The sequence below is a fragment of the Engraulis encrasicolus genome, chromosome 5 (genome assembly GCF_034702125.1).
Source record: "Engraulis encrasicolus isolate BLACKSEA-1 chromosome 5, IST_EnEncr_1.0, whole genome shotgun sequence".
NCBI classification, from domain to species: domain Eukaryota; kingdom Metazoa; phylum Chordata; class Actinopteri; order Clupeiformes; family Engraulidae; genus Engraulis; species Engraulis encrasicolus.
Genome location: NC_085861.1, coordinates 52,259,295 through 52,269,294, shown reverse-complemented (window position 1 = coordinate 52,269,294; position 10,000 = coordinate 52,259,295). Strand labels below are relative to the sequence as shown.

Below are 10,000 nucleotides of genomic sequence, written 5' to 3'. Positions count from 1 at the left end.
ATTTTCTTGAGAATACAGGACATATTGTATAACACTTACCGTATTTTCTTGAGAATACAGGACATATTGTATAACACTTACCGTATTTTCCTGACCTAATTTTGTCTCAATAGTCTTTTTCAGAGTCTAGGGATCTCTCTCAGCTCGATATATATTGGCTTCCTCTCTTTCTGCCTGTTTGGCACCAAACTTTTAATGTCATTTCCACATTCATTCCTGTGCATTTTGTGAATGTCTATTGAGCGAATCATCAGGCTTCGATAAATATATTTCCTGTGGTATTTTCACGAGCCTAAGATTCAGTGGAGCAGAGAACGATTAAGCATACCCATGACTGCGCACACAGAGTGTCTTATCCAGTAACATTTACAATAGAGGTACAGACAACAAGAAAGTCTTCCACTGTGGGAAGATTCAGAAGATACATGAGTCAGTGTGCATATGACCTCACCATACCCCATCTTGTCTGTTGATCGGCTTCCCATGTCGTGCACCGTATGGCTGCTGGCCTGGGCTTCTAACGGGGTGGGCTGGGGCTGCAGGCTCATCAGGGCCACTGACAGCTTTGGCCTGGCCCGGGACAAAGTCATCTGAATGCACCCCCAATTCAGCACATACAAGCTGTATGCAATGCGAACCCAATTCTGGGGCTCCCCTCTCCCTGGGCCCGGGACAACTGACTCCTTTGTCCCCCCTGTAGGCTTCACTGAGGCTCATTACTGCACCCTTGGACAAACCAGATCCCATGCTGGGACAGCTGGTGGTGGTGGTGACTAGTGGCTGGAGCCAGCTAGCGTGAGTGGACCTGCTGATTGCTAAGGATCATGGGGATGACTTTGCGGTCATGACCTAGCTAGCACATAGGCCATGGTGATTGGAAAGGGATGGGGGCAGGGCAGGAGGGCGGGGAGTAGGCCGGTGGTGATAGTGTGTGGGATGAATGAATGGGAAGTGTTTGCAGATGCAATGACCAGATGCCATTAGTCACTGGTCTTCACTGAACGAACTGCTGGCGTTGCGCAAAGGGGCTGAGGGAGAGAGAGGATGACCCATCGTGGCCTCCCCCGCCCTCTGCCTCACTGTTAGAGAGAGAGAGAGAGAGAGCCAGAGAGAGAGAGAGAGAGAGAGAGAGAGAGAGAGAGAGAGAGAGAGAGAGAGAGAGAGAGAGAGAGAGAGAGAGAAAGAGCCAGAGAGAGAGAAGTGGATGGAAAGAGCGGATGTGGCTTCAAGTGTGTCGTGAGAGAAACGGAGTGAACCGTGACATGTTTGGTTTCAGATAAGAGATTGGTTAGTCACTGATATACGTAGTTCATGTGTTGGTCCAGAGTTCCAGTAATTTTGCATTTAGAAGAGGCAGATTAAAAGGGGTAATGAGTTCACAAACAACCATGCTGATGTGTCATACCAGAATACAGCTGTTTGACTCCCCACCAAACACACAGTCACACACACACACTCACACACACACACACACACACACACACACACACACACACACACACACACACACACACACACACACACACACACACACACACACACACACACACACACAGACACACACACACACACACACACACACACACACACACACACACACACACAAACACACACATGCGCGCGCATTCACATACCCGCGCACACACACACACTGACAAACACAAAGCAGTCAGCCTCTAACATCTGCCTCTGCTTAGGATTGTACTTGAAGCTCATGTTTTTGCCAGCAGTGTTGTGACAGAGCAGCATCGGTCAGGCTCGCACGCACGAGAAGGACGTTCCGCTCCACGTTTCTACTCTCGGCCTCAGGTCGCCGACCAGATTAAGTTTCTTGCCCTCCCATGGTTCCTCTCACTACTCCGGGTCATTAGCCCGAACATGTGTTCACCGTGTAGCCAATGGCTCATGTATTTACCATGTTTCTTTCTCTCTCTCTCGCTTTCTCGTCCCTTCCCTCCTCTCTCTCCCCATCCTCCCCCTCTCTTTTTTTGTTGTACTTCCAACAGGGACTTGGCGAGGTGCTGCAGAGTTCTTACCAAGTCTGAGGGGGTCCAACCCCCCCCGCCCTTTCTTCTGCCTCCTCCTCTTTCAAACAAACTCCCACCACGATTCTCCAGCCTCCCTTCCTCCAACCACCAACCAACATCTCAGCATCCATTTCCGCTGCTGCTTTGCTGACAGAGTTGCCAGGAAAGGAGGGAAAACAACCCATAGCACTCCATTCACCAAAACTTCTGGCAGCAGCTGATATTTACTGTAAGTACACCTTCTCTTGTTTCATGCCTCTAATGTGTAACATGTGAAAACAAAGCGAAACCCATACAGAAATACCCAGAGTTGCTTTATGGAACTTTGGAAAGGGATCTTTCATTTCACTGTAATTGTCCTAATGCATTTATTGTACTACATTCAATCATACTGCATTTAACATTTACAGTGCCATTTTAAGAACGTCTGCAGAATGACATTTTAAGAAAGTCAAGATGACATGGATACGGGGCCTCATTGATGCAGATTGCTGGTATTTCTGTAGCTCAAAAGTTAAAAAAAATCTGAATATGAAGAAGAAGAAGAAGAAGAAGAAGGAAGGGAGAAAGAAAGAAAGAAAGAAAGAAAGAAAGAAAGAAAGAAAGAAAGAAAGAAAGAAAGAAAGAAAGAAAGAAAGAAAGAAAGAAAGAAAGAAATCACACTGTCATCACACAACTCCTCAGCTTCCTTGGCTGTGATTATAGCAGCCGCCTTTCCACACGTGTGGAGCTGAGCTGTGTTGCAGAGCAGAGCTGAATTTATTCACGGGCACATTGCGGGTCTAGTCTGCCATGACACACCTGGGTTTCGCGTGCCAAACGATAACGTGCTATGCCACGCTGATTTATCACCACAACCTTTTCCCGCCGTGCCTTTTGTCTCCGGCCCGTAGACAGCCTGATGAACCACTGTACGCCTCGCAGAGGCTCTAACCTTCCGTAACCCCCGACTCTCTACCCCACCCCACTCTGTCTTCTGCGAGCACCCTCTTTTGTGAACATTTCCCTCCATTGTCCAGCGATGCTTCTCTGGCTGACAAAGGACAGTGATTGTGCGCTGTGCGGCGCTTGTCCAAAAGGGTATGCACTCACACTCACACTCACACTCGTGTGAGATTTGTAGTCAAAGGACTCGCCGGCGGACTGTAATTCAGGCGAGCGTTCAGGAGCATTCAGGTCATTCTCAATAGAGTTGAAGTGTTTGTGGCTGAAAGGCTCTGTAATAGAATGGAGGTACGCCAATAGAATGGTCCCCACATTTTTTCTCAGGCTTTTTTTTATATTTTTGTCTCTGTATCCGCCCCCCCGCCCCCTTTTACCTGGAATGAGAGACAATTCTACAACCCCGCTGGGATAGAACATTGCTCAACTAGGCAGATAGGCATGAAATATGATCAGACTGAAGCTCCTAAATGACGGATTGTCATGCCTCCCCCCAGCCCGCCCCGAAAGCACACCCCTTTTCAAAATGGCTTCGGCAATGGCAGTGACACCTATTATGCCGCCATCCATACCTCAGTCTATCTGTCACCTCGTCCTGAAAGAATGGCTGTCTGTCACCCTCATTCTCCTGCGGTCATCCGACAGCCAAAGGAATGTGTGAAATTTGCCGTGTACATATCCCTAAAAAGCTCTTTTTGCTTGTTGAGTGACCTTTTCCTTTCTGTGTTTCGGGCGTCTGGACAAAGAGAGGAAGGTTTTTAGGGGTGCTTGGCTCAGGGGTGCTTGGCCAGGCCAATTGTGCGAAAAACTGAAGGCGGCTGCATGGGCAGGGACAGGCTGTGGGCTGCAGTGGGGATGGGGATGGGGATGGGGGGAGAAATCTGAAGTGTGGCTTTGGGTCCCTTCCAGTGCTGCATGGATGATGCCCGCCATTAATTTTCAGTGACAGGCCTGCCTGGTCTTTGTGCAATTCCCCATTTTTCGTTTTGAGTGTGTGTGTGTGTGTGTGTGTGTGTGTGTGTGTGTGTGTGTGTGTGTGTGTGTGTGTGTGTGTGTGTGTGTGTGTGTGTGTGTGTGTGTGTGTGTGTGTGTGTGTGTGTGTGTGTGTGTGTGTGTGCTTGTGCACACTCGCGTGTGAGTTTTGTGGAGTCTTTCCTTCCTCTTCTCCATTCCCCTCAATTTCTTTCACCACTCCCCCTCTCCTTCTCTCTCCCTGTGTCTCTTTTCTTTCTTTCTTTCTTTCTTTCTTTCTTTCTTTCTTTCTTTCTTTCTTTCTTTCTTTCTTTCTTCCTTTCTCTCTTTCTTTCTTTCTTTCTTTCTTTCTTTCTTTCTTTCTTTCTTTCTTTCTTTCTTTCTTTCTTTCTTCATCCCCCCCCCTCTCTCTCCCTTTCTCCTCTCTCCATCTCTGTCCCTTGCTCATGCTTCTCTAAAGTTAAACGAGGGCATCTTCGGGTTTCAGCGTTCTGTGACAAATTGGCGCAATCCGCAGAGCCAGATGGTGGCTGGGAGGAGCGGCATGGTGGCAGTGTGTGGTAGGGTGGCAGGGTGGAGAGTGGCGCTGTTGGGGGCAGAAAGAACACGGATTGATCGTTCTCTAAGTTTCTCATGCTCTGCTTGTCCAGTTGCTCCTTCTTCTTCTCCCCTAGTGCCCCGTGCCCCATGCCCCAACCCTCCCCGGCCCACTTCACATGCCCATTACAGTCAATGACGCAAGGGAGGCGTAGAATTCCCACACACACCTGTCCACTAAAGGGCTGGTACTGTAGAAACCCCAAAAGCATTTGGAGTAAATGAGTAGAATGGCTTTGGTAGGAGTGAGGGACATGACAGGAATATTACTGTACCTGCAAGGTATGGAGGCTGGTCTGGGCTCTGGATGCAAGCCGGCACCAGTATAATTATGGTGGTGGTGGTGGTGGTGGTATGGGTTGGGTCAATGACAAGGGTATAAGGGGAATTTTACATGCAGCGTGTCAGTGTTTCCCACAGAATATTTGTTAGTCAAGGTGGTGGGTGTTTTGCAGTGTCAGCTTATCCATCTTATTCCTGGTGTTGCTACCGTACAACGGAATAGGGGTGCAATTTCCAGTTTGGCTGAAGATCGATGTAAAGAAATATGCTGCTTAAGCAGTAACTTTGTGAAGTTTGTGTGAAACACAAGTCATTAAACACGAGCTGGTTTCATTGTATTAAGAAGCTTGTGGAACAAGTTGATCCATCTGTAGCTGCACAAATAACTAAACCAAATTGCATTCATGAGTCAAATGTTATCTGAGGCCATTCCATACAGTCGTCCCAATTCCTGAAAGTAGAGTGGCATTGCAATTTCAAGTATAATAGCTCTTGCTCCCGCAGACTTCCAATGTGGTGATTAAATGATTTTAAAATGTTGCTGCAGATAACACAGTCACAATCAGAGTTATGACCAGGCATAACTAAGCTGAAGGGTCTTTAGAAATTAGTCACAATACAAATCACAAAATTACAGTCAAAATACAAATTCTGTATTTTTTCTAGGGGTATAGACAAAGTGGTAGGTGGTAGGTGGTTGTTGTCAAGGTAACTGCAAAGTGTTGGGAGAAAACCTTGGTGTGGAGGTTAGTCTGGGACCTGGACCAGTATGCTTGTAGATGTGATGGTGGTAATTGTATTGGAAGGGGTTTGGAGCAAGGACAAAGGCTTGTGGTACACTCTGATGCCAGTCCTATTCAGCTGTGTCATACCCAAGACAGAGAAAAATAGGAGCACTCGGTCACAATTATCTAATCAGTTTGCTAGTGCCATTGATTGGCTAAAAGCCTCAGGAGACTCTTTTTTTTCTTGCTCACTCAGCCAAATTGCCTCAGGTTTGTGTTTTTAGGGTTATGCCTGAGGAGACCCATTCATCAGATCTCGATGTGCAATTTCATGGTCACATTCATCAAAGTTGGGAATGTACTTTTGATAATGGCCTCTGTAGAAGAAAGCCCGAATAATTCAGCAAAGCATTGAAAAGCCCATTGGGCATTGAGTGAGTGAGTAGTCTTATATCGTGTTCTTATATCACATCTTTTTTATTCTTTACCATTACTTTGATGTAAAGAAGGAGAACGAACAAAGGAAAAAATTCAAAGCGTGCCCCACGATTTTCATTTGTACTCCTTCACTGTCATTTTGTGAGCACGAGGAAGAAAGTTCAGGGCGGTAAAAAGGGGTGTTTGGAAATTAGCTGGTGCAGTGATTCCATCTGACGGCAGCCAGAGAGACTTGACAGAGAGACTGCCAAGTGATAGAAACAGCAGCAGCAGCAGCAGTGGCTCTGCGGTGGTGGTCATCAGAGCCATTGACAGCATTGGCCAGGCCCAGGACAAGTCTGACAATAGGGCCCCTCCCCAATATATACAATGTAACGAGGTCCCAATTCTGGGCCCCCACCTTTTCTTGGGTCCAGGACAACTGACCCTATTCTCCCCCTCCCCTGGTGCTGGTTGTGGTGGTTCCCTGGTGGTGGTTCCGTGGTGGTGGTGGTGATCGTGAGTAGGCTTTCGGCTCCCATCATCACCTGAGGCTGCAGGAGAGATTTCCCCACAGCACATTGATATTCAGGGGAAGGCCCCGTGCTAAGCTCCCCACCATTGATCCAGAGATGTGAGGCATACTCTCTGCTCGGGGGAGCCCTTCCTGAGAACACTCTGACACACACATCACATCACGTCGCCTTGCTAGGCTCCTCCAAATTCTACTCCATACCCAAGCCTGCATCACTGGAGGAACTGGAAATATCTGTCTTTTACTTCATTTGTTTTTTAAACTTTTTAAAATGTCTTTTATTTCTTTTATTGTTTACAAACATATTCTTTGGCAAGTAAGAGATGGTGAAGTAAAAAGAGCTTACTTCCACAAGTTTGTACAATTAAATGGCCCAAACACACTCTCTGGATGGGAGAATCTTGATATTTCAGCTCAATAGGTCATCAAATACACTGGCTGTTGTCTGTTCCATTAAGAAATGGTACGGCGCTGTGCTTTTGCATTCACAGTTTGAGTAAGATGTAATACAGCTGCTATAGTTTTTACATACACGGTCAACCACATATAGTAAAGGACCACATATAGTACATTTGGGCAAACTTTCTAGTTATTACCTGTGTACTGTAATGGATAAGACACAGTTATTGCCCACTCATCTCATCTCCTATGGGTTTTATAGAGCCCATAATGTAATGGAAGACATCTTGTCTCCTTGGTGTAATCCTGGGATGGCAAGACTGTGGTCCCTTCAGCTTTAAAACTTTAAACTCCAACTCCCATTGTCATTGTGACACAGCACTCCACAGCACACAAGTGAACACTGCACACTGCACACAACGAAATTGCTTTTATGCCTCACCCGTGCAAGGGGGCAGCCCTCAGTGGCGCCCCATGGGGAGCAGTGCGGTGGGACGGTACCATGCTCAGGGTACCTCAGTCATGGAGGAGGATGGGGGAGAGCACTGGTTGATTACTCCCCCCACCAACCTGGCGGGTCGGGAGTCGAACCAGCAACCTCTGGGATGCAAGTCTGACGCCCTAACCGCTTACCCATGACTGCCCTTACTGCCCTTTAAATGCTTTGGCTCAGGTAAAAGACAAATAGATTCTGTTGTTGTTGTTGACTGTGAGTGCTACCGGTATATGAGGTGTTCCTCTCCCTCTGTTCCTCCCCTCTTTGTCTATCGCTGTTTACCTCTCTATCTCTGTTTAGCTGACTGTTTTTCTGTCTGCCTTTTCACTTGTTCTCTCATTCGCTCTGTCTGTTTCTGTCTCTGTCTCTGTCTCTGTCTCTGTCTCTTTCTCTGTCTCTGTCTCTTTCTCTGTCTGTCTGTCTCTCTCTCTGTCTCTCTCTCTCTCTCTCTCTCTCTCTCTCTCTCTCTCTCTCTCTCTCTCTCTCTGCGGTTCTCCAGACCATAGAAACATCTCATCTGCCTCCTGGGAATGCATTCACCTCCTCTGGAGATGACAGGAGAGAAAGAGAGTCATTGTGTTTTCAATCACACATTCAGACCTAGCCATGCACATATGCAGTACACGCACATGCACATATACGGTGCAGCAGTCTTCCTGGGTTCTTTGGTGAAGCAATCATCGCTGTCTTGGACTATGTCTGTGTCTTTGTTTTTTGTTGTTCCTTCTCTGTGTGTCTGTGTCATAGTGCCTTGGGTTTGTGTGTGCGTTTGTTTTGTATTTGTATGTAAGTGTGAGGATGTCTGTTGTGTATTCATGTGTCTGCAAGCAAAATTGTGAGTCTGATCAGCCTAGTGCTGTAGAATATTTAGCAGATGATAAGGCCTACATAAACTGCAGTTGTAATTCAAGGAGGAAAAAGCAGACTGTGTGGGTCACGTATCTGCACCTTAAACAAGTTGTTTACAACCAGTCAAATAAATACCAATGGCCACATCTCTCTCTCTCTCTCTCTCTCTCTCTCTCTCTCTCTCTCTCTGTCTCTCTCTCTCTCTCTCTCTCTCTCTCTCTCTCTCTCTCTCTCTCTCTCTCTCTCTCTCTCTCTCTCTCACACACACACACACACACACACACACACACACACACACACACACACACACACACACACACACACACACACACCATGCCCCCGCTTATCTCACACACCCCCCAGCCTGTCTGTCTATGAAGACATCCCCTCAGCTGGGAATGGATGCCTGGGGAGCTGTCAGAACACAGATTTATGTCCTCTGGAAACCAGCAAACACACACACACACACACACACACACACACACACACACACACACACACACACACACACACACACACACACACACACACACACACACACACACACACACACACACACACACACACACACACACACACACACACACACACACACACACACACACAGAAGCAGCAGCAGGCAACAGCAGATAGGTTTGCGCGTCAGCCTCCCAAGGTGATTTGATGGCAGGTGATTTGCCCGGAGTCTGTGTTAAATGTTGTGGAAAGGGTGGCCATGCGAGCCAACACCAGACATGGACACGGACAGCAGCGCAGCTTTGATGGCCATCAAAGGCGGCGGATGGTGGAATGGACTATGAAAAGGGACACTCCAGTCAAAGCGGAGGCACTGCCAGCAGGGATGGTTATTTTATTTAAAGATTTACGATCAGGACGATATGTCATTCCTATGGAACCAGTGACCAACTGATGGATGAGCGATCATTTCAGAGAGGACGTCCAAAAAAAAAAAAAACGGAATCATAACAGCATACAAGGCTGACAAATATCCCAGGAAGTAGCACAAGGACATGTTAGTATTCTTTCATTAGAAATTTGAAATGAGTTCCTCCTTGGTGCTTGTTAGCACTGTGCATTCACCTCTCTCTCTCTTCTCTCTCTCTCTCTGTTAACTCAAATTATCCGTTTTCTCGCTAATTTGCAAGGCTGCTACATTTAACCCTCAGTCTCATTCAAATAAATGCCTTGCTAATTAGTCCCCCTGTAATGGATCTTGGTTGGGAGAACAGATCTTTTTGAGGCCAAGGTCGCAGGCAGCTCATCAAGTAGCATACACATCACCATGGAGAGATTCCTTGTAAGAAAAAATAGTTTGGTAAATTATTATATTTTTTAAAAAGAGAGCAGTACTTGTTTTAGTGTATTTAGTTTATGCATTTAGCATTTTAGCACTTAGCACCTTCGATTTTAAATGAGTGTCATGATGTGGTATGCAAATTGTTTATGGCTGAAAATTCTGCAGAAAATTACAGCTTCTCAGTGCAATCATTCTCTTTCAGTCGGCCCACCTCCAGGGTAAAATAAAGGGAAAAAAATGTTTGGCTAAACCTTTGCATTTAAATGTTTCTTTCTGTCAGTCTTCTCCTCTGAAACGTCTGAAGTGGTTACTTTTGACTTGCTAATTAACGTGTAAGCGATGTCCCTGAACTCGCATATTTATAAACTTTGAAGAGGGGGGTGGCTGGGTGGAATGGATGCCGATGCCGTGTTTTATATAATGATAATGACTGTTGATGATGGAGCTTCTTGAACTCAGGGC

The 10,000-nt window shown here is 46.6% G+C and overlaps 1 protein-coding gene across 2 annotated transcripts in view; it reads left to right on the top strand.

Annotated features, from left to right (window-relative positions):
- Positions 1 to 10,000, top strand: part of sema6e (sema domain, transmembrane domain (TM), and cytoplasmic domain, (semaphorin) 6E) — a 185,146-nt gene that overhangs the window by 71,922 nt on the left and 103,224 nt on the right. For both annotated transcript variants that reach the window (XM_063199712.1, XM_063199711.1), the window contains exon 3: positions 2,007 to 2,256. The gene's annotated coding sequence lies outside the window, so the exon portion shown is untranslated. The remainder of the gene's footprint in view (positions 1 to 2,006; positions 2,257 to 10,000) is intronic.